This window comes from Staurois parvus, unplaced genomic scaffold (assembly GCF_062004578.1).
Source record: "Staurois parvus isolate SC_StPar_1 unplaced genomic scaffold, SC_StPar_1.0 ptg000052l, whole genome shotgun sequence".
Classification (NCBI taxonomy): domain Eukaryota; kingdom Metazoa; phylum Chordata; class Amphibia; order Anura; family Ranidae; genus Staurois; species Staurois parvus.
The window spans coordinates 1,018,305-1,043,078 of NW_028317848.1; the positions used below are offsets into that span (position 1 = coordinate 1,018,305).

The window sequence follows — 24,774 nt, forward strand, 5'->3', positions numbered from 1 at the left end:
GTGGCCTAAATTTATGAAGAAATTTAATTTTTTTTATTGGATATGTTTTATAGCAAAAAGTAAAAATATTGTTTTTCAAGATTGTTGGAATTTTTTTGTTTATATCGTTTTTATGTGGAGGTGATCAAATACCATCAAAAGAAAGCTCTATTTGTGGGGAAAAAATGACAAAAATTCATTTGTATACAGCATTGTATGACAGCGCAATTGTGAGTTAAAGTAACGCAGCGCCATATTGCAAAAAATGGCTTGGTAATGAAGGGAGGCCTCTTCCGGAGGCCAAGTGGTTAAATAGCAGACTTACTGACTGGATCATATGAGGAAAATAGAAGAAAGAAAGTCTAAAAAAAAAACTAATACAGACTCATCTAAGTATTGGTAAGTTACGAAATAATAAATGTTTACTTTTGGGTTTCTAGAGAGTTCCTTTATGGAAATAATTTATTACTTCAGTGACCAAAATCTTACAGACATCTGATTCCCAGCCTGCAATTATAAAATAATGTGACTAGTGGCTAACAAGCTGCATATCACAGCCATTAATAAAATGTACACATCTACTCCATGCCAGATCAGCTGCTCACTGGGAATTTAAAGAAAAAAGTTTGTGAATGGCTTCATGGGGAGCATAGAAAACTTCATGAACAGATGTCATCACATTCATTCAGAAAATTTTCTATGTTACCCCATACAGCAGACCAGCTGCCGAAGCAATGTTTACATTTCCTGTTTTTTTTTTAGGATGGAGAGCAAGGAGATTGGAAAACATTATTTTAATGTTTACTGATTTCCTGCACACTAAAACTGAGTTGGAAGTGCTCATTCATGAGCACCTATAAGTTCAGCGCAGGCTGAGTGCCAGCAATAGACTGCAGTCTTCAGTTTCTTTCTCCAGCACAAAGAGGAGACAAGGGGTCAGGGGTCTTAATGTCTCTTTAAAGAGGACCTGTCAAAAGCAGATTTTGATCCCTAGAGACGTGCGTTTGTGCAAGAAAAAAAAACTGTAAAAATAAAGCCCACTGCCACATACATACATATGGCTGTTGACAACACGTTAAAGTGCATGTAAAGGTGAATTTGTTTTGCTATACATACACGTTAAGCCCTGGTTCACACTGAATGCAAATTTGAAATTGTGCTGCTTCACTTGAAGTAGCATGATTTGAAACCACAGATCAGTGTGATTTGTACCTCCAATTTCACTGTGGCATGCAACTTCATTTAACCAGTTAATACAGGTCACAATGAAATCAGAAAAAAGTAATGAAGAAACTATTTTTGAAATCACGCTACTTCAAATTGCACCGATTAAGACAGTGCCATAGAAATACATTAGATGCGACTTCGGGTGCGATTTGTAAAATAGCATATTGACATATATTTGTTCTTTATTAACATTAATGCACTTTTATCTTTTAGATTTATTAAGAATTTTGAAAGTGATTTTATACTTGTGTATAATGATTTTAGTGGTGTATTTATATTTTTTAATAGTTCTTAAAAAAATATACTTTATATATATATATATATATATATATATATACATACACAATATAATATAACTATATTGGAACATAAAAAAGGTATATATGTAATTGAACTACAAGATGCACATGTGAAGCATTTACTTTTTTGAATGAAAATGTTTTTCATAAAAAATCTAAATTGCAATCAGAAAAAAGTCAGAATTCCCTTCAACAGTACAGTTTAAACAAATGAACTAAAATAATATGGCATTTATGGGATTTCACTTCAATTTTGTAATATGTACCTAAACACAGCTTTAAGAAGATTCCAAATTCAGGCATATGCAAAGCGCATTTCATTTTATATGAAGACCACCCAGCAATCCAGGGTGGTCTCATTTATCAAAATACCCTTTTAAAAAGTGTGTACACGTGTTTAAGCTTCCAGATATGAGCTACAGGGTCCTTACTGATCTACAGTATTGACAATGAAAACACACTGCTGCATACATGACTACTGTGTTCCTCAAAGTGCTTACTTATACTTTATGGGGCTTATGAAGGATGCTTAACCACACATTACCTTTCAGCTACTCTTCACAGTTATTATGTAAAGTCCATGAAATAAGGCACTTTAGTACAACACATTAACTGTGTCCAAATAGGTAGAGAGCTAATTATTAGTTCCTTCACCAAACAAAGTAGGGTTCTGTGCTGAATGGCATGCTCCAGGAATGTTTGGTTAAGCAAATGAAATCATGTTACACATGATCAAAGACTGAGCATAATCATCCCATCCTAACGCATAAGAGCAATTACCATTGCGCCTTTACGAGCACTCACTGAAAGCAAATGCCTTGAAGAGTACCGTTTGATCCGTTTTATTTATTAAACACTACACTAGGTATTGCTGAGGGATCTGGTCGACAGAATACATTCCTGGCACTGCTTCACAGGCCTTACTTATGGGCTAATGGCAATATGGCATCTTTTTTTTTTTCTTCCCACTGTCTTAGTTAATGAACAGTAATCCAACAATGTCACAAGTCATTTGATAGATTGGTCAGAAAAACATTTCATGGTTCACTGGCTGCATTTATCTGTGAACATACACACATCTAAACAACACTTCAGTGTAACTTGGATGAAATGGGTGCCTACACCTAAGTAAGAGCGCAAACTAGCAATTTACTAGTGTTCTGGATGAGTAGGTAGGGTGAGGGAAAAGGGACATAAAAAGACAGACCTTTTTTTTTTTCTTTCTAGATGCTACTGCATACACTTTTTTTGTTTTTGTTTTTTCTAGCTGTCACTACATATATGAAGTACACCCAACAGGTGTCTCCTATATTGCTTAATAGCTCATAGGGCTAACTAGTGAGCAATACTAAGTGCTTCTAAAGCTGGCCATATACTAGTAGATTTTTGAAGAAATGTTCATACACAAATACTCAGTACTTTCAATGACTTGCTGAATGCCATTTGAAAGTACTTCAAAATTTGCTTTGCTTTGCTTTGACTTTGGAACAATTTGACTTTACCAAACTGAAACCACATTCACTGTTAGAAATGTTTTAATTTGAAAAGTTTCCATCTTGCTCCTTAGAATTTTCTCGTCACTGTGGTCACAAACAAACATCAATTTCACCCCACTAACATTTAGAAAATCAAATGAATGTTCCTGAAATAAAACATTTTTAAGGAAAGTATACTAGAGTATGATCAGCTCTAGAAAAGCATGTATTTGCTATTATACCAAATATTTCATATATGTCAGAAAGGGTCTGGAGAGATTGAGGCCACTTGTCAAATCATTTTGTGCTCTGCTGACTGCTCCTCTAATGCATTTGGCTGAGGCAGAAGGAGGTTTAAAGAGAGGGTGGTGCTGGAATCCTGGAATAGACTGTCCTGTACTTCACCAGACACAAAATTGGGGCCATTCTGTGAGTACCAGTTCTGTAGAGATTTTGACAAACGAGGTGCCTGATCCCTGCGCTTCTAACCAACTCATGACAAAGGGCCAGTCAATCTTACACCGAGCTGTCACTTATGTAACAATACCACTGTCAACCGTACAAAGCTTGGGGACCATAATCTATGTGCCAGCAGCCTAAGAGTAATTATCACTGGGTTAACTAAGCAATTAACTCTTCAAGCTACCTCCACCAGCTTTTGACTGAAAAGAAAGAAACTCATAATCTTAGCAATAACTATGCTTTTAGCATAAACGTCTGTAACACACACTGTCACCACAGACAGGTATATTCAGAGGATTATGATATTACAGTAGCACTCTTCATGAGACAAGGATTCTTTTAGTTTGCATTAAAAGCTTTAGAGACAAGTTAAACACTTTTGCAAATAGGGTTTAATACTAGAAAGGTAAAAATGGTGCAAATAAAATATTTACAAAAAAAAGATGTTGTTACAAAGAAACCATAAAGCAGCAGAGAAAAAAAGGAGATGAAAATGGAGAATACTTGAAAAGTCCTTGGTTTTAGCAGAATTCAGTTAATAAGCAAGGTTTTATCGGCCCCATAACTTTACAGATGTTCCTTCGTTAATTTTAAAATGAGAGCTAGTAAACAGATCCTGTCATTCCTTTTTTTCTGTGATATCAAAGGGGTGTTGACAGAGACCATCTGACCAATCATCCGGTTTAAGGGATGAGTACTGGGAGGTCACCACATTTATGACCAAGTCCCTATTACAGTTTCTTAAGAGTATCCATATTTATAAATACCTACCGTTTACATTCTGCATAGCATACAGATTATTGTCCAGCACTAGATTAGCTTCAAAAAGGATGTAAATATAGCAAGTCACAGATATCTATTTCTCATAGGAGGGATGTGGAGGCCTAATTCACTCTGAAACATCCTAATATAGGGATGTTTGGGTTCAAAATGCTATCTAACAACTGAGGGAGGTAAATATGTCTATATTCTAGCTGTGCTATAACGATTTCATGAGTTATGAGTATTAGAATCTTGGTTGATAAACCATCTATCAGAAATGTGTATTCCACAGAGGTATTTATGACCAAAAGTCTGTTAGGTCTTGTGAGGAGTTTTATTAGGGTTTTCAGATTGGAATGGGGAATTGGGCTAATGGAGAGGTCTGTGTGTCTGATCAATGGATTGATAACAAGGGCCTGCCATCCTTTAACAGTTGGTGTGTTGTATAAACTGAAGGACAGAGGGGGAAAAGGTCACTAGGCTATGCCTTCTTATGACAAGAGGGCATAGGAGACTTGTGACATGACAAAATGACTGCCACACACACAGCTATTTGTGTGCCCAGTACTCACGACCATTACAGAGATTTGTTAGCATAGCATCCCTGTGCAAAAGATAAAATCTGAACTCTGATAAAAACTGAAATCTGAAAGGTATGATCCTTATTGCATATGTACATTGGTCCAGCTTGGTATAGAGTAACGGCAGAGTAGCTTTATTACACACAAGGCTTGACTGCGCACACTGTTTGGTAGTGTGGCAGATAGGGATCCCAAAAGGCTGAACAATTATTACTGACTGCAGGTTGAGCACTCATAAATTGTGAGTTCTATACTATTTTATAGAATGTTTTTAATAAAGATTGTTTAGCGCTAGGGAAGTCTTTCTCTTCTATGCTATGTTGGAGCTAACGAACTCTGGAGAGAAGACTGGGCAATGAAAAATATCATATTGTGGAATTACCCTTATGCTGGTGTGACCTGCTTATTGATTTAAGTAAATAATTTGTGGTGAATTCACCCTCAAAAGGTTGTATAATACGCAGGTGGAGGACACCAGACTGGCATTTTGTACAGGAAGCATTTATTGAACTTTATATGAACTTAGCCCTTAAAGTGGTCATAAACCTCAGGCATATGAACACAGCATATCCTTCTATACTGTGTACTTGCCTCTTTCCAAAGCACCGAGTGTGATTTTGCTCTGCTGTCTCATTCCTCTTTTATCTTCATGAGTCACTTCTGGCAGGTTTTCCCGACACTGAGAGACAAATAGGTGATGGGGCAGTGGTCCTGAGAAATGTTGTGTAAAATGTGTGTTTTGGAAGACTGTAGAGCAGTGGTTCTTAACCTTTTTGGAGGTACTGAACCCCACCAGTTTCATATGCGCATTCACCGAACCCTTCTTAATTGGAAAAATAAAATATGATTTTTAAAATTCAAAACATAGGTATATATTTATACATAGGTGCACAAAATGAACAAAACCATTAAGAACAAAGAACAAATATAGAGTCTACAAACTAATATATGGTATACAGTATATATTTCAAAACTGATATATATATATATATATATATATATATAAATTAGAACTAGACATTCCCAATTATTTAAGATATAAGTGTGAAAAGGTTTGACAATTGAAAATATACATATAGTAATTCATCCCCCCTATAGTAATTCATCCCCCATATAGTAATTCATCCCCCATATAGTAATTCATCCCCCATATAGTAATACATCCCCCATAGTAATTCATCCCCCATATAGTAATTCATCCCCCATAGTAATTCATCCCCCATATAGTAATTCATCCCCCATATAGTAATTCATCCCCCCCCCCTATAGTAATTCATCCCCCATATTAATTCATCCCTTATATAGTAGTAGTAAGTAGCAAGTAGTAAGCCAAGTCCCCCCTGTGTCAATTCACTTACCTTTGCTCCGCGCGTTCCTCTCGCCGTATTCCCGCGCCGTTCCGGTCTTCAGGGCGGACTGTGAGAGGAGCCTAGCTCCTCTCACGTTCGTCACGCTGCCCCGCCTACACACATCCTGACAGCCAATCACTGGCTATCAGGATGTGAGTGGCAGCGAGACTGGCCAATCATTACATTTGAGCGCGCTGCCCTGGATGTTTTTTTTTTTTTGGATCACGCTGCAGAGTCCCTGCCGCCCGAGAGGAGGGAGGGGAGCGGGCGCCCGGCACACAAGAGCCGCATTAAAGCGTGTAAAGAGCCGCATGTGGCTCGCGAGCCGCGGCTTGCCGACTACTGGGCTAAGCGATGTTGCGTGACCACCTGCAGCCAATGATGGACAAGCGGGGCATGTCATCACGAATCATATGAGTCGGGTGTGGGTCTTCACCTCCGCCGAACCCGCGAGACTGACTCACCGAACCCCTGGGGTTCAATCGAACCCAGGTTAAGAACCACTGCTGTAGAGGAATAAGGGCTGCAGATAAACAGAAACAGCGTATGTAGGAGGATTTGTTTCATTAATGTGTATCATCTGATACTCAATAAATTAGAAATATCCTCCTGCGCTCAACTATGCGATCACTTAATATGATAAGCAAGCTGCTATCACCTAGCTCCTTATACCTTAGGATAAATTAAGAATACAGAAATTGGTGAAGCGCTAAGCAAATATATCAATTATAAATATCAAATTAGTGAATGAAAAAACTCCAACCATAAAGTGACGTGCTAAATATAAATCTATAATTTTAAAATAGTGACACGTGCTCAACTCAAACATTAATTCAATTCAAAATGGTGAGACTGTGAGGTGTGGCAGTCTCACCATTTTGAATTGAATGAATGTTTGAGTTGAGCACGTGTCACTATTTTAAAATTATAGATTTACAGTCAGGTCCATAAATATTGGGACATCCACACAATTCTAACATTCTTGGCTCTATACACCACCGCAATGGATTTGAAAGGAAACGAACAAGATGTGCTTTAACTGCAGACTGTCAGCTTTAATTTGAGGGTATTTACATCCAAATCAGGTAAACGGTGTAGGAATTACAGCAGTTTACATATGTGCCTCCCACTTGTTAAGGGACCAAAAGTAATGGGACAATTGGCTTCTCGGCTGTTTTATGGCCAGGTGTGTGTTATTCCCTCATTATCCCAATTACAGTGAGCAGATAAAAGGTCCAGAATTCATTTCAAATGTGCAATTTGCATTTGGAATCTGTTGCTGTCAACTCTCAAGATAAGATCCAAAGAGCTGTCACTATCAGTGAAGCAAGCCATCATTAGGCTGAAAAAACAAAACAAACCCATCAGAGAGATAGCAAAAACATTAGGCGTGGCCAAAACAACTGTTTGGAACATTCTAAAAAAGAAGGAACGCACCGGTGAGCTCAGCAACACCAAAAGACCCGGAAGACCACGGAAAACAACAATGGTGGATGAACAAAGAATTCTTTCCCTGGTGAAGAAAACACCCTTCACAACAGTTGGCCAGATCAAGAACACTCTCCAGGAGGTAGGTGTATGTGTGTCAAAGTCAACAATCAAGAGAAGACTTCACCAGAGTGAATACAGAGGGTTCACCACAAGATGTAAACCATTGGTGAGCCTCAAAAACAGGAAGGCCAGATTAGAGTTTGCCAAACGACATCTAAAAAAGCCTTCACAGTTCTGGAACAACATCCAATGGACAGATGAGACCAAGATCAACTTGTACCAGAGTGATGGGAAGAGAAGAGTATGGAGAAGGAAAGGAACTCCTCATGATCCTAAGCATACCACCTCATCAGTGAAGCATGGTGGTGGTAGTGTCATGGCGTGGGCATGTATGGCTGCCAATGGAACTGGTTCTCTTGTATTTATTGATGATGTGACTTCTGACAGAAGCAGCAGGGTGAATTCTGAAGTGTTTCGGGCAATATTATCTGCTCATATTCAGCCAAATGCTTCAGAACTCATTGGACGCCGCTTCACAGTGCAGATGGACAATGACCCAAAGCATACTGCAAAAGCAACCAAAGAGTTTTTTAAGGGAAAGAAGTGGAATGTTATGCAATGGCCAAGTCAATCACCTGACCTGAATCCGATTGAGCATGCATTTCACTTACTGAAGACAAAACTGAAGGGAAAATGCCCCAAGAACAACCAGGACCTGAAGACAGTTGCAGTAGAGGCCTGGCAGAGCATCACCAGGGATGAAACCCAGCGTCTGGTGATGTCTATGCGTTCCAGACTTCAGGCTGTAATTGACTGCAAAGGATTTGCAACCAAGTATTAAAAAGTGAAAGTTTGATTTATGATTATTATTCTGTCCCATTACTTTTGGTCCCTTAACAAGTGGGAGGCACATATGCAAACTGTTGTAATTCCTACACCGTTCACTTGATTTGGATGTAAATACCCTCAAATTAAAGCTGACAGTCTGCAGTTAAAGCACATCTTGTTCGTTTCATTTAAAATTCATTGTGGTGGTGTATAGAGCCAAAAATGTTAGAATTGTGTCGATGTCCCAATATTTATGGACCTGACTGTATATTTAGCACGTCACTTTATGGTTGGAGTTTTTTCATTCACTAATTTAATATTTATAATTAATATATTTGCTTAGCGCTTCACCAATTTCTGTATCATCTGATACTAGTCACTTCACTGGGTATATGTGTGGGTTTACAACCAGTTTAATAATATTTCTCACTAATGAATTTTACACTAATGTTTTTTAGTGATTAGAGGATTAATTATCACAACCAAAAGTCAAGAATGATGGGAGATCACCAAGGCACCATTAAAAAAATTAGGAGATGATGTACTATTTTCATGGCTTATAGAAAATAGAGCTGTACCCATCCCCCCCCCCCGTGGTTCACCAGTGGCCTCTTTGGGCTACAGTGGTGGCCATCCTTGTTTGCAGTCGGTGACATCACATAGGATCCTTTCAAATGGTGCAACTCGTAAGTGCAGCGCACACACTGCAGATAAAAAATTATTGTAAAGTATGTATATTTATGTAATTGTTGACGTTTTCTGCTAATGTATGACAGATCTTTAATATATATACTTCACTATGTATTATATCTTCATGATGAAGCTCAGAGTGAAAACGTTGAAGCGACACATGTTGAAACACAGTACAGATTGTTTGTACTGAACAATTATTGTGTTTATCAAAGGTTTTTTACAAGTTTATTGTAATGTAGCATACACTATATTGCCAAAAGTATTGGGACGCCTGCCTTTACTCGGACATGAACTTTAATGCCCAGCCCTAGTCTGTAGGTTTTAATATTGAGTTGGTCCACCCTTTGCAGCTATAACAGCTTCAACTCTTCTCGGAAGGCTGTCCACAAGGTTTAGGAGTGTGTTTATGGGAATGTTTGACCATTCTTCCAGAAGCGCATTTGTGAGGTCAGGCACTGATGTCGGATGAGTGGGCCTGGTTTCTAGGTGTTCTATTGGATTAAGGTCAGGATTCTGTACAGGTACTTGGTGATGTAAGGCTTGGATGCAGCTGCTCGGCCATGGAAACCCATTCCATGAAGCTCTCTACGCACTGTTGTTGTGCTAATCTGAAGGCCACATGAAGTTTGGAGGACTTTATCTATTGACTCTGCAGACAATTGGCGACTTCTGCACACTGTGTGCTTCAACATACGCTACTTTCTCATACAGGATGTATGAGCAAGCAGATATACTGACAGGAAGACTCAATGAACTACCACGATGCCACACAGCGCCTTTGGTAGAAGATCTTCCACTAGCTGTCAAAATGGAGGATCAGGGGAGAGTGGGGCCGGTGCTTTCATTACAAGTTATGTTATATCCTGAATATGTTCCCTTTTCCAACCATTCATTTTTGTAATGCTCTTCAGTTAAACCTGACAACTGGTGTGTTTTGCAAATTTTGAGTGACAACTGGCAGGTGTGTTTAATATGGGGTTACAGATATCAGATGTCCTGAATATGCATTGCATACTACTGACCCCTGCACTCTGAGTTACTTAGTAACACTCTGCATTAGTTACTACAGAACTCTGTGTTACAACTGACCTCTGAACTGCTGGTAGGATTGTTGGCTCCTGTCTAAACTGACCCTAGTGTGTGCGCGCATGCATTAAAGATAGGAACCTAACACTGTAAGCTTCTTGAGGGCAAGGAATTAAGTGAATTTAAAATAAATACCAGCAATAAACTCTGTGTTTCTTACACCTGTACCTTGAACTCTGCTGTACTTACTATTGACTCCTGAACTCTGCGCTACATACTACAGACCTCTGAAGTCTGTGTTACCTATTCCTGACCCTGTACTCTGCATTGCTTACTACTGACCCATGCACTCTGGATACTTACTCCTGACTCCTGCACTCTGCGTTACATACTACTAACCACTGAACTCTTCAAACCTTTTTATATGGGGCCTTGCTATGTTGTCTTCTTTAAAAAAAATACCATTTCAGGCCTTGCAGCATGACTCCTAACTCAGAATATTCTACTACCTGTTGTTAAACACTTTGCCATATCCCTGATCTATCCAAACTCTTTCTTTACCTTTCCTCTTTGTTTCCATGTGCCATAACACATGTGCTGCGTGCCCCTCTGGTGCAGAGACTATTAATTTGTTGTATTGAATGTGACATTGGTCATCACCGCTCCCTTACTGGAAACTGGCTTACTTAATGGATGTATGGATTGCTGTATATTAATAGCACAGTTACCTTCCTGACCTTACTCACTTCTTGTTTAAAAAATAATTATTGAATTAAAAAAAGTGTGTTGCACACTGGTGATCTTTGATCATTTCCAAGTTGTTCAGGTTCATCTCCACCTCTCCAGGGTTGCCTACCCCAGTTTTGTTTGCCAGGTTAGGGACAGGCACCCTTCGGCACTCCAGCTGTTGCAAGATTCTAACAGCCACATGTCCCCTAGAGGCAAGGGCATGATGAGATTTGTAGTTTCACCACAGCTGGAGTACAGAGGTTGCCTACTGATAGGTTAATACCTAGCCTGAGCTTGTTACAAAGTGTGCAGAGTTTCGCCACCAGCAGGAGCTGTCTTTTGCTCTTTAGTTGTACCTAGCAACCTACCTCTGTAGGTGGCACTTTAACCGGTAGGTATAATTTAGATCAGAGTTGTGCCCTCCAATTAACATAAGAGTAAATATGTGTAGGCTGGTTTATATGAAAAACAATAAGGTTTGACAAAATTGGACCATTTTTTTTTTTAATTGCATAAGTTCTGCCAACTTGCTGGCTATTTTTGGAGCCTGACAATTCCACCCACAAAATGACTTACTCCAATGCAGAACATTTTTCAACAAAAATCCATAAAAATATGTTTCACTGATTTTTAACCATATTGGGCAGTTTCCATCCCAAACATTACAGGCGGATTCTAGTCTTTCCAGCAGGTGCACTTAGATCTCCAGATGACATCACGAGAAAGTTAATTATGTGAAAGTGCTGTTTTCCTACATTATTTCCTATAAAACTGCAATAACCATTAGAATCTCGACAATTATGGTAGTTTATAAGTTTTTGCTTTGGAGTGAAGTCTCCTGAATGACATCATCGGAGTGTGAGTAACAGAACCCCGCTAACATCACAGGCTCCCAGCTGAATATGTGCTGAGGTGTCACAGTGGATCACAACACAACACTTGTACAATTCATGTAGTCCTGGCAACGGCCATGGAAATCAAATTACAGAACAACTTTACAGTACATGCACAAGTTCTTCTAACTTATGTTTCAACAGAAAATAATTTTTCCCTACATAAAAATTAAAAGGAGCCAAATGTGAAGATGTAAGATTCTAGGAAGGCATTTAACTCTTAGGGCTCGTTCACACTTGGCTGTTTTACCAATGCTTGCCAAACGCCCCTATAGCGTTTATTAACGCTCGGCAAATGTTCGGCAAACGCCGCATGTGCGGTTTAGCGGCGGTTGCTAGGCGTTTGACGAGCGTTAAAAACGCCCCACAAATGCCTATAATGCAGTTTGAATGGCGTTACTGCTCCGCAAACGCCCCGCAACCACGTCGCAACTGCACACGCCAGCCGGGCATTTGCGGAGCGGCACCATAGCCTAGAATAGGAGGCTTCAACGCCTCCTGACTCGACCAAAGGCATCCGTTTTGCCGCAACGCGATGCAACGCAAACGCTCCCATTAGAACAGCACCATGTGCTGTAATGTGCAGAATTGGCAGAGGCGTTTGGGAAGCGGTAAAAACGCTTCCCAAATGCCTCTCTGACACCTGCATACAATGCTAGTGTGAACGTAGCCTTAAAGCAAATTCACTTTTAAAACATCTCTTTATAGTTCATCACTTTGCTTCAACCAATTGGCAACATGCAATGCTGATCTTTTTGACTGGCAAAAGTAATGTGCATGCCCAGAAAAATAGCTGCTGGAATCAACAGGTTTTTAAATCAGATCACCAGGAATTAAAACTGGAAAGGACAATGGAAGGTAAGGGTAATGTGTTAATTGCCTATACCTCCATGCTGTTGTTTTCAAGTTATGGCTCTACGAAAATTATACAGAGAGCACACAGTGGTGGCATTTAGCTCAATGCTCTATTTTTGTCTGCCAAATACAGAAAGCCTGAAGTGGCAGTACAAAAAATTATTTCATAGCAGCCAATAAGATTAAAACCAGCCTTGGTATTTGAATGTGACCATTACACTACGCTAAGAAAAATAGTTAAACAGCACACACTTCAAAAAGCAACAGCTCCCACCAAACATGTAAGGAGCTCATTGAATTATGGATGCAATGAAATACACAACTTGGATTTAGGTGTTGCTGTATGGACATAGGCGCTTTCTTAGCATGTATGGTTTTGGCTTTTAAATAGCGAGGGTCACTTTCAAATTTAATTTGTGGCTAGGTATTTTAGATCAACCGAATCAAGTATTTACAAATTCTTAACATGCAGTAAATGAACTTTAACAAAAGCCATCAATAACCTTTGTAGTTACAAGCACTGTAGAGAAGTTCACCCTAAACATTTACAGCAAAAGCACTGAAGTAATCCAAATCATTATCGCAACAGCTCATCTCTCCCTGCTACGTCTCCCAGCAATGACCCAGCAGCCTTCTAATCTTAGGGCCCCTTTCACTCTTGTAAATGGGGCTGTTTGCACTTAGGTGTGGGAGACCCAGGGAGTCACTGAAAGCAATGGGAGGCTGACAGCTTCCTCAGCTACTCATGGCGGATTGTATTTTTTCCCTGGCCATAGTCTGCCCAGAGCTAGTTGCAATTAATCACAAGTGTGAATGGGGCTTTAAAGATCAGACAAACAGGAGCTCTGAAGAGGGGGCGGGTGAAGGTGAGCTGCCAAGAGAATGACTTGTGCTCTGAATTTTGAGAATGAATTGCCCAGTAGTACCTGCAGTTATAGACAACAGTGAAAGCTTTACACATGCTATGCATGTTTACTCAAGTTGGTCAGGTGAGGCTTGTGCGCAGCAATTTTCATAACTGTGCTACACATTCTAAGATGGACCAATATCAAGATTTTGATTTAGCCACTGTGGGTATTAACCTCTATTTTGTAAGCCACTACAATGTTAGTCTTGTCATTGGCCCTGTGTTTGATATCACTGTTCTGCTGAAATAACATTTCCCAACAGTTTTATATCTCTTTATGACTGATACATATCCATAATTTTGTACCTTACAATTTTTATGTCTGCTTTAACAAGATGGAGTCTCCTTCCTGATGACTGACTTCCTTACTTTGGTCTGTAGGTCTGATGTTTTCTGAGCATTGGAAAGTGTTAGAGTTACACTATACGTTTCACTTTGAATTTTGGCTAAATCATGATTATTGTCTATATGGTAACTGTACGAGAGTACACTAGATTCCCTATTTAGCAGGACAACACATTTAAAACTATCCTAATCTATAATCATAGAAAAAAAAATATATATTTTAGATATATCTCCAAAAAAACACAATAACAGAGTCCCCTTGAAGAAATGTTAATATTTACAAATATTAAAACCACTATGGTTAAACAAAACCCATTAATATCAAGAAATCCTTTCATACTCTCCTGAATTATAGGACTACATACATATAACAATAACAACAATATTACAATATGGAAAGTTTTCATATTTTTAACTACAATTTTTTTTTAGGGGACATGACTGTATATTGCATTTTTGGTTTGGAAATTTAGTGTAGTCTAGTATTGTTATATGAATTGGAAACTTCAGATTTAAAGTCTATTTGACAGTTAAGTAACAATATTTGGGAAATTCAAGAATGCTTTCACATTTTGGGTCAGTCATGCCAGTGTTGCTCTTAGTAAACCTGACATAAAGGTTCTTGTTCAGGCACTTCCTCCATAGCCTCCCTAGCGGTCTGATTATGTCAGTATTTCTGTGCTCCAAGAGGTACATTTTTTTTCATGGAAATATGCAGTTTTTTTATTGTAGGCCTGTAATTTTTAGGAATAACTCACTGAAATCTGTCCGAAGAAGAGTCTAGTAAACATCCTGGGTATGTTAAAATTTGAAACACGAAATCATAAATTATAATTTAATAAATAATCATAAAAAATAATAATAAATTTAATTCAATAATATAATCAAACCAAAAACACTGAAATTTGAAATAGAGCGCCAAGTTCGCACATCATTGAGCAAAGTCGCAAAATCATTTTCAGTGTCTGATGACAAATTTCCCCACGAATCATTATCACTCAATTCTGCAAGTAGTTCTAATTTACTATCGCTGTTCTCTAGCTGGTCCACTTTTGACTTAAAGGGACGCCATGGTTGTTTCTCAGTTTCCAGGCAGAAAGAACAGTAAAATTGCAGGCAGGGCACAGGACAAAGCACTAGGGATAAAACGTATGTGAAATGGTTTGATACAGTAATGTATTACTATGTGATTTTAGTGTATTTAGTGAATGTCACTTTGATATTTTTAAATTTCCTACCAGTTCCGTCCCCGTACGTCCCGACGTAAACGGAACCCGGAAGACAGATGCCGGCATCGGCCGGAGGACATTGCCGGGGAAACTGCAGGGGGGACATCGAGGAGGCGAAGGACAAGGTAAGTGAAGAAGAGATCCCTGAGTAACGTTGCAAGGTATTCCCGAGTGTAGCTCGGGGTTAAGGCTTGTGGTGCTGAAACTTTACCCCGAGCTACACTTGGGAATAGCTCCAGGGAGGTTAATAGTTAAAAATTGGGAATATAAAAAAAATAAACAATTATGCTTGCCTACATGACTGCAGCATCGATCCCAGCTGCAGCTGTCCCCCTGTCTAAGACCAAGAACTGAGTGATCAAACACCGCTGATCGCTCAGCCCTAAGCCTGCAGAGAGCTAGTGACTGCCAGTCACCAGCTCTCTGCTCTGCCCCTCCAGAGCTCACTGGAGTGCTGGACTGGAAGGGGGCAGAAGCGGCTGGCTCAGCCTCGCAGTGGGCTTTGGCATGCTATCGGGTGAAAATGGGTCACCGTAATGCAGAACGGACTGCAATCCTGTGATCCACAGGTGAAGTATAGCCAAATAAAGTTTGACTATACATCTCTTTCAAAGGTGGCAATATGTGCTCCAGCTTTGTCTACCTGGCGCATGCTCCCCTGGTGGAGACGACGAGCCAATCTAACACACATTGTCAAGTCTTGGTTCTCTGATGTCAATATCATATAGTCGGTCCAGCGCAATTACGTGCAGCCAAGGCTGAAGGGAGTGCATTTAGACAAAAATACTGGAGGAGATCAGCTACACTGAGATACAAAAAAGGATAAAAAGGAGCAAGCTGTATTTAATGAAATAAAGCCATAGTTTATGACATACCACTGTAGCAATTTAAAGGTGTACTCGCACTGGACATTTTAACCACTTGCCCTCCAGAGGATTTACCCCCCTTCCTGACCAGGCCATTTTTTGCTGTTCAACACTGTGCTATTTCAACTGGTAATTGCACGGTCATGTAATGCTGTACACAAAACTAAATTTATGTCCTTTTTTCACACAAATAGAGCTTCCTTTTGGTGGTATTTGATCACCTCTGCGGTTTTTAATTTTTGCACTATAAACAAAAAAAAAAGACTGCAAATTTTGAAAAAAAAACCCAATATTTTTCACTTTTGGTTATAAAAAATATCTAATAAACTCAAAGTTAGTCATACATTTAGGTTAAAATGTATTCTGCTACATGTCTTTGGTAAAAAAAAAATCTCAATGCATGTATATTAATTGGTTTGTGCAAAAGTTATAGTGTCTACAAACAAAATCACATTTTTTGAGGTGCTAAAATGCCAGGGCAGTACAACCCCCCCCCCTCAAATGACCCTTTTTGGAAAGTAAACACCCCAAGGATTTTGCAGAGAGGCATGTTGAGTCCATGGAACATTTTATTTTTTGCCACATTTTTTGAATATGACTTTTTAAATTTTTTTATATACACACACACCTACACATTTTGTTTTACACATAGTTGTCACTTTAATGATATATTGCTCACGCATGCTATGGGTATATGTGGAATAACACCCCAAAACACATTCTCCGACTTCTTCCGAATATGGGGATACCACATGTGAGAGACTTTGTCACAGGGTTTTGGAAAAGAATAAAGAAAAGAAAACATAAATATTTTGTTTTCTTTCTTTGTTTTCCAAATACGTGACAACAAATGAGATCTGCAAAACACTCACCATGCCTCTTAGCAAATACCTTGCAGTGTCTATTTTCTAAAAAGGGATCACTTGGAGGGGATTGCTTCTACTATCCTGGCATTTCAGGGCCAACATTAGACGCTTATGCCACACATCACCCACTCTTGAAGACCAAGCCTTTTCTGACACTTTTTGTTAACATGAAAAAACTTTTTTTGCTAGAAAATTACTTTGAACCTCCCAAAATTATATTATTTTTTAAAGCAGAGGCCCTACAGAATAAAACGGTGGGATTTTAATTTTTTATGTTACACAGTATTTGCACAGCGATTTTTGAAATGCAAATCTTTTGGGAAAAATACACTTTTTTTTAGAATTTTAATGCACAAAAACACAATATATTGCTCAATTTTTTTGCTAAAATAAAAAGGTGATGTTACACTGAGTAAATAGATACCAAACATCACATGCTTTAAAACTGCGCATGCCCATGCAATGACAACAAAGTACATACATTTTTATTATCAATAGGCAACGTTTTAAAAGCCTTTACAGGTCACCAATTTATATGTACACAGGAAATCTAGTGCTAAAATTACTGCCCTCGATCTGACGTTTGCGGTGATACCTCACATGCATGGTGCAACCGCTGTTTACATACCAGCACGGGGTCAATGCTTGCGCACGCAGGTGTGCGCATGCAGGGAGGCGAGGTTGCTTTTATTTTCTTTCAGTTATTTTGATTTTTTAGATTATTTTTACACTGTCCCTTTAACTTTTTTCTTTTTTTAATCACTTTTAATGCTAGCAGAGGGAATGCAATTATTTCCTATAACTTCAATGGGCATTGTCATATATTCTTTTTTGAGAAATCTGGGGTCTATAAGACTCTAGATATCTCCTCTGTCCTTACATTATCTAATCTCACCAAGATTGGTGTGATCAGATGCTTTCCCAATTTACAAATGGCGCGGTTTATATCCTGCAAAACTGAAGTGATGAAATGCTCGTAGCTTCTGGTCTCTTAGACTATAGAGATGATTGGAGCCATTCTGATCAGCTCTATGGTCAGCCAGCAGAATTGCCAGCTGCATTCTTGGATTCCCCTGTGGGACAGGACAGCCCATGAAAACTGTGGAAGGCAGCAGGAGGGAGGGGGGTGTCCCTTACCACTGCTAGTAAATTCAATTCAATACAATTAAAAATACAATTCAGCAGCTAATTGTCCACTAGGATTGCTTTTACATGAAAGCCGACCATCAGCCGAAAAAAACAGTACCAGAATGATGCCTGTAGACGCAGGCATAATCCTGGTATAACCACTCAAAGTCCAGCGACATACCAGTACATTACTGGTCCATGTAGGGGAAATATGTAATAGCAGAGAACCTAGGCATACGATGAATTGGCTCTGTGGATCAACATGACCCCAATTCATTCTTTTCTGTAATGCCCATGTTGAGGGTTAAGCCCAAAAAGAGTTTTAAATTCAGAAACCGTGATAGGTTTCCATGCGAATTGTCTGGAAAGCTGAATTTGGGTGGGCGGCCATGTATTGTTGTGCTATAAATTGCCTTGGCCCACAATAAATTGGTACAAATCTTTCGTGAAAAACAGCAGAGGAGCTAAACGCTAGTGCTGGCAGCGAACGGGGCCGATCCTGCTAACTCTGCGTTTTTGGGCACACTATACAAAGGAAGCACTAGTATATTTCTGTACCTGATCAATATATTGATCCGTACAAACACTAAACTAGTAATGGCGGTGTTCAGCGACCTATAGTGTGAGTGCGATCGTGTGCGGGCAATCTAATGCTAGCTGATGTTATCTAATGTCGCTAGTGGCAGGAATGCAGTGGTTAATAGGGGAGATCAAAGGAAGGTTAAATGTGCTAATCTAACGTGTGTGTGTGCAAAATGTAGTGGTGCTTTTACTCTATTCGGTGCGGTGTTCTCACTTCTCTCCCTGGACCAACAGGTGGGGGGGCAGCGGGGGACGCAGGTGTGTTCACACACCAAAATAGGAAGCGACGCAAGATTACGTCACGAGCCAAGAGCTGCCACTTGCCCGCGGGTATGCGGTTGGCAAGTAGTTGAAAAAAACTCTTAAAAAAATATTCTCAATGTTTTTTTTTAACATTTTTTTAAATTATTTTATACTTTTTTTCAGAATAGTACAATGTTACCATAGTAACATTGTTCTACTGTGGGGGAGGGGGTGATCAGGGATTTTTTTTTTTTTTTTTACACTTTGCTTTGCAAGAGAAGTAAAGATCATTTCTCCTGCAATGCAAAGCTTGCTGTCAGAACCAAACTCATTCCTGAACTGTCATGAATGAGTTAAGTTTTGACAGCGCAGGATAGTGATCTGTGATTGGCTGGAGCTGGTCACGTGGTACAGGGTGCTGTGATTGGCCCCATGTATCATGTGACAGCTGTGGGCCAATCACAGCTCACTAGGAAGAGAAGCAGAGCTGTTATGAATAAGATTGATTCATAACAGCTTTGCTTACATAGTGATCATGTGATCGCATAGTGATCACGTGATTGCATAGTGATCACATGATCACCGGGTCCCATTCACTGGGATCTTCATTCCGCTGTGTCCGCTGGACACAGCCAGAGCGACGTACGGGTACGTCACTTTGCCTGTAGCTGCCGCAGTACATTGCGGGCGGTTAGCGGTTAAACATACCCAGGCACAATTCATACCTTTGCTCTGGTTTGTTTGGTAAATGTGGGTACTTTGAATCTAGCCCAGGTAAGGTTAAGTGCACCATGCCCAGACCAATTGGAAGAGGTAATCTGGGGTGTAGTTCACTTCAGTGTGAATGCAAACCGTACCTGCACACATCTGTGGGGGTGTGAGGAGGACAGTCAAACTGCAACCATGCCCAGTGTGAGTACACCCATAGTATCATCCAGTTAGTGTTTACATCTCCTTTTTTTAGTGTTTTAAGTAATCCTTACCACTTTGATTTTATCAAGTGTTGGCATGTCGCTGTGAGGGATTGCAAACCTTCTCTGTGCTGCTTCACTCTCATTTTCTCTCAAGGAGCCTAGAATGTACTGACGCACAGGGATGAGTATTCTCAGAATACCAAATCATCAGCAAAGTAGTCTGGTGTACTACAGATATATCAAGTAAGCATCACCAGCAGTTTACAATGCAACCCTGTTTTATAAAACTACACCTCCCCTTCATAAATTAAATTTGTAACAGAGAAATGGTTCCAAGCACATCAAAGACATGCCCAAAAGGTGAAATACACAACTGATAGTTAACACAGGGTCCATTTGGAAAAAACGTTGAGGTCACTGCTAGCGGCAATGCCCTGTGTACATAGCCATATCTATGTAGCAGACCACTATGTTGCTATAGAGACACAGATACAAACAGAGGTAATGTGTTCCCAGAAAAAACTCTATTTTTTTAGTCATTTGATTTCTATACCAACCACTAGTCCTGTAGGTATAGTTTGATGCAGGTGTGTTTCTCATGCTTCTGTTTTTATTAATATCAGCGCTGTAATAAATTATGTGTTACAGCTGGAAATTACAGAACATGGTTATGGTAGATCTCATCATTAAACATGAGTAATCTTTCCCTATAAATGAAAATAGAGTGAAAAAGTAAAATGTGGGCAGATGGGAGAGATTTTTTTTGGGGGGGGGGGGGTGTTTAAAGCTGCATAGTTTCTAGAATTGTGTAATAAACTTTTGGTTGTCATTTCAGTTTATCCACATCATCCTGTTAGGTCATTTGCTCTGGTTTTATTACTATATAGATCATACTAATAGTAGCATTCTGATTAGTATTACATCACTGCTAAGTTGTAGATATTTCACAAACGTAAATGCCCTGCTGTATGCTTTCATTTTATAAGCAGGGGTCTCCTATTCAGAACTACTGCAGCTGGCAGTTGTAATGGTTCTAAACAGTTCCAAGAGAACTAGCTGGGCTTTCTTTGCTTCCTTTGTTGTGTGTAGGAGGCTTAACCCCTAGCCTACAGGGCACTTATACCCCCTTCCTGCCCAGGCCAATTTCCAGCTTTCAGCGCTGTCACACTTTAAATGACAATTGCGCGGTCATGCAAAACTGTACCCATATGACATTTTTATCATTTTTTTGAGACAGATAGAGCTTTCTTTTGGTGGTATTTAATCACCTCTGGGATTTTTATTTTTTCTTAAACAAACCAAAAACCACTGAAAAGTTTTAAAAAAAAGTTTTTTTTTAGTTTTTGTTATACAATTTTGTAAATAAGTGATTTTTCTCCTTCACTGATGTGCGCTAATGAGGCTGCAGTGATGGGCACTGATAGGCTGCACTGATGGACACTGATAGGTGGCACTGATGGGGAGGCGCTGACTGGCACTGATAGGTGGCACTGATTGGCAGTACTGATAGGCATTGATAGGTGGCACTGACTGCCACTGATGGGTGACATTGAAAGGCAGCTCACATGGGCACTGATATGTGGCATTGATGTGGCACTGATGGGCTCTGGCACGTGGCACTGATGGGCTCTGGCACGTGGCACTGATGGGCTCTGGCACGTGGCACTGATGGGCACTGGCACGTGGCACTGATAGGTGGCACTTCTGGGGCCACACTGATCATCAGGGCACACTGATCATCAGTGCCCTGATGATCAGTGTACATGTCCCCTCTGCGGAAAGCCGATTACCGGCTCTCCTATCGAGCTGTCAGCGTGACAGCTCGAGAGGAGAGAAATGCCGATAACCGGCATTTCCGTGTTTACATGTGATCAGCTGTGATTGGACACAGCTGATCACATGACTGAGCCGACATCTTCGGCTCTTTCCATGATCCGCTGTGTCCAAGGGACACAGCGCACCGCGATCGCCGCACTGCACACTCCCTGAGCCGCGCATGCGCAGTGAGAATGGTAGGACGTCATATGACATCCTATCAGAACGAGAGAACCACCTTGCGCCCGCCATTGTACTATAGGGCGGGCGGTGGTTAAAATCAGTCACCAAAATGGCAACCCACATTAGACAGGTGATTTACTGCGAGGATAGACATATCAGCCTTTGCAGAGCAACAATACAAAAGGTAATGAAGTGAAATGTAACAGTGTATAACATACAGCACATGACAGTGCTATAATACAACCAAAATGTTACCCAGTACAGAGCGGTGTCATACTGTTAGACCCAGAGACAGTAACAAAGGTTACCAAGAAGCATAAAACTATGCCTTTAACAGAGATAGTGGGGCCATTCACTGTAGTGCATTGTGATTGACAGTCCACGTTTTATTAGATGATCAGTAAAATGACAATTTTATAGTCTTGCTACATTCTGTTTCTTGCTCTTTAAATTCCTTACTCTCTTAAGTAAACAATCAGATATAGGTTGACAGAACAATGATGATAATTAAGATGGCGCCTTCATCCGGAGTCTCGCCCTTGGTGACTCATTAGGAGAAAAGTATCTTTTAATGTAAACAACCCCCATAAAAGGGAATGAGTCTCTTTGGGGACAATGATTGGAAGATATCAACACGGATGGACGAACATGCAGAAACCCAGTGGACTTTTTACCCAATCAATGTATATGCTTTGCCTGCATCATATGCCCTATAAATGATACTGTTAGTTCCTCAATAAAACAGAATTTTAGGAAGTTGGCAAACTGCGAACTGTCAGTGTCTTACTTCCACGTGCACGTATTCTCATATTAATTTGGCTCACTGGTAGATCACGGTAAATGGTCTGTAAGTGACCTAGTCCAAGACATTTGTCGCCCAACGTGGGGCCCGGGTTCTGAACACGGGGTCAGTCAACCCAGAGTGGATGAGGGGGACCGTGGAGCATTCCAGACGCGGAGACTGATCAACTCCGAAAGCGGTAAGTGAATTTTTATGTCTAATAATTCCTTACCTGCGTAGTCTGGAATTGCCCAGCGGGACTACTCACCCGTCTGTCTGTCCGTTGATCAGCAAAGTGACAGGTATACTTGCCCGGGGCTCCTTTGAACCCACCTGTCAGTGTAACGTCATCTACCAGTGTGATATGTCTTGTCTTTTGTGTTGTCTGTGTGTACCAGTGTGATTGGTTGGGTTGTTGTTGATGCGCCTGTGAGGGAGGGGAGAATTACGGCAAAATATTCCTCGTCAGGAGTGGACAGGATACACCCTGATTTGAGAGAGGGTGCCGGGAACTCGCAGTCGCAGTGATGGTGACTGACGAGGGGATCTCGTAGTCGCAGTAATGGCGACACGGGGGAAAAAAACCACAGCCAGGGATTGGCTTGTGGGGGAAAAAGAAAACTAAAAAAAAAAAAAAACATTTTACTCCCGACAGGCGTGTCTGAAATACTATGTCATGATCACACTGTGTATGTGGATTAATGTTTGGTGTACACCACGAAAGAGTGAGGATTGGTGAAAGTAGTAGTAGTACAGTGACAATCGTAGCTCCTGATATATTGGTTTACAGGGTTAATGTACATTATTCTCAGTGTAGCTGACAAATAGGGAAGTTACTGGAGGAGAAGCAGGGGGCAAAGTGCTGCGCGGGTTCCGCTTACACTGTCTCACGGCACAGCACTTTCAGAACAGAGTGACGGCTTTGGGGACCACCTTATGGTCCCCGGGAGGGAAGTAAAACAAAATGGGACAGAAACTTATAAAGCCAGAGAACAGTTCGTTTGCTTGTAAACTGGTGGAGGAGAGAGAGGGACCAGAGTATATAAAAAAGTTGAGAAAGCTGTGTAAAGAGAAGAGAAAGAGGGCTTCTAATGAAGCATGACATGTTAAAGACAGTAGAAACTTGGTTTAATGTGGCCCGCGCCCTACATCAGGAGGGGTGGGTGGAGCAAAAACTGAATCAGGACGGGGGAGTTGTATATGTATATTACAGGAAAGGAGATGCGCCCGGCAAGGTGCCGCCCCCCTATGATGATGGCCCGTCCTGGAGGTGCGAGGCATGTGGAAATACAGGAAGGCCCCACCCCGAGAGTCCAGATTTTTGCATACCGTGTAGTCAGAACCTCCGGATATGTAAGGGGTGTTCAGTTAAAAATCCGGGGTGGGAGGAGATTTGCAAGGGATGTGACCGGAAGCTGACTTTGCAACATCCGATGCTTCCAACTCAGTCACCTCCATTTCCGCCTCTGGCCCCGCCCCTTCCGCCCTCATGAAAGATGGCGGCGCCCAGTGAGGCCACCGGAAGCCATGTTGACTCTGGGCTTAGTACACCGATACACCATACACACCTCATGCCAACTGCCCCCCCTTTGCCCAGTGCTTACTGTCTCTGGCTCCCAACCACCTTCGGCCCTCCACACACCCCTAATGCCTGTAGTACCACCACCACCAAAACGAACGGAGGCTTCAGACCAAGTTGAACTGAAGACACCCACAGAATGGCCGGGCTGGAATTTTACAGATGTGGTGACCCCTACCTCTCTGCCAGACAGAAGAGGATGGGCTCAAGAAGTGACAGCGGCCACGGCGGATCGCCAGGTCACACAGGCAGATGATGCCGGCTCCATCTGCCCCCCAACGGGGCCGCCCACCCCTGGAGGGCCGCAGTCCAGATCCGGAGAAACACCCGATGCCTTTTTACCGGCGCATAGCCCAGATCCACAAGACCTATTCCACAGCCTGGAGGGATTTGGTCAGTCTGTGTGAGATCAAGGCTGGGGATGCATATTGGCCGATAATGGAAAAGGATCTCACCAGAGTAAAGCCAAATGAGGACACCACTTATGCCTCGGGAATTTCTTTCTGTGACCAGTTGCAGCAGTGGGCCAGAGAGAGACTGGCAGACCAGGCCACCACATTGCAGGACATTACCCAAGACAAGACTGAGTCGGTGGAAAAGTTCCATACCAGACTAACAGGTGTTTACAGACCTGGGATTCAGTGTCCATAACAAGGTACATACTCAAATGCTGGCCTCTGCATTTGT

At 40.9% G+C, this 24,774-nt stretch overlaps 1 protein-coding gene across 1 annotated transcript in view; it reads right to left on the reverse strand.

The window, feature by feature from the left end:
• The window catches only part of VPS13B (vacuolar protein sorting 13 homolog B), a 1,305,797-nt gene that overhangs the window by 705,214 nt on the left and 575,809 nt on the right, over positions 1 to 24,774 (reverse strand). The gene's annotated exons all lie outside the window — the stretch shown is intronic.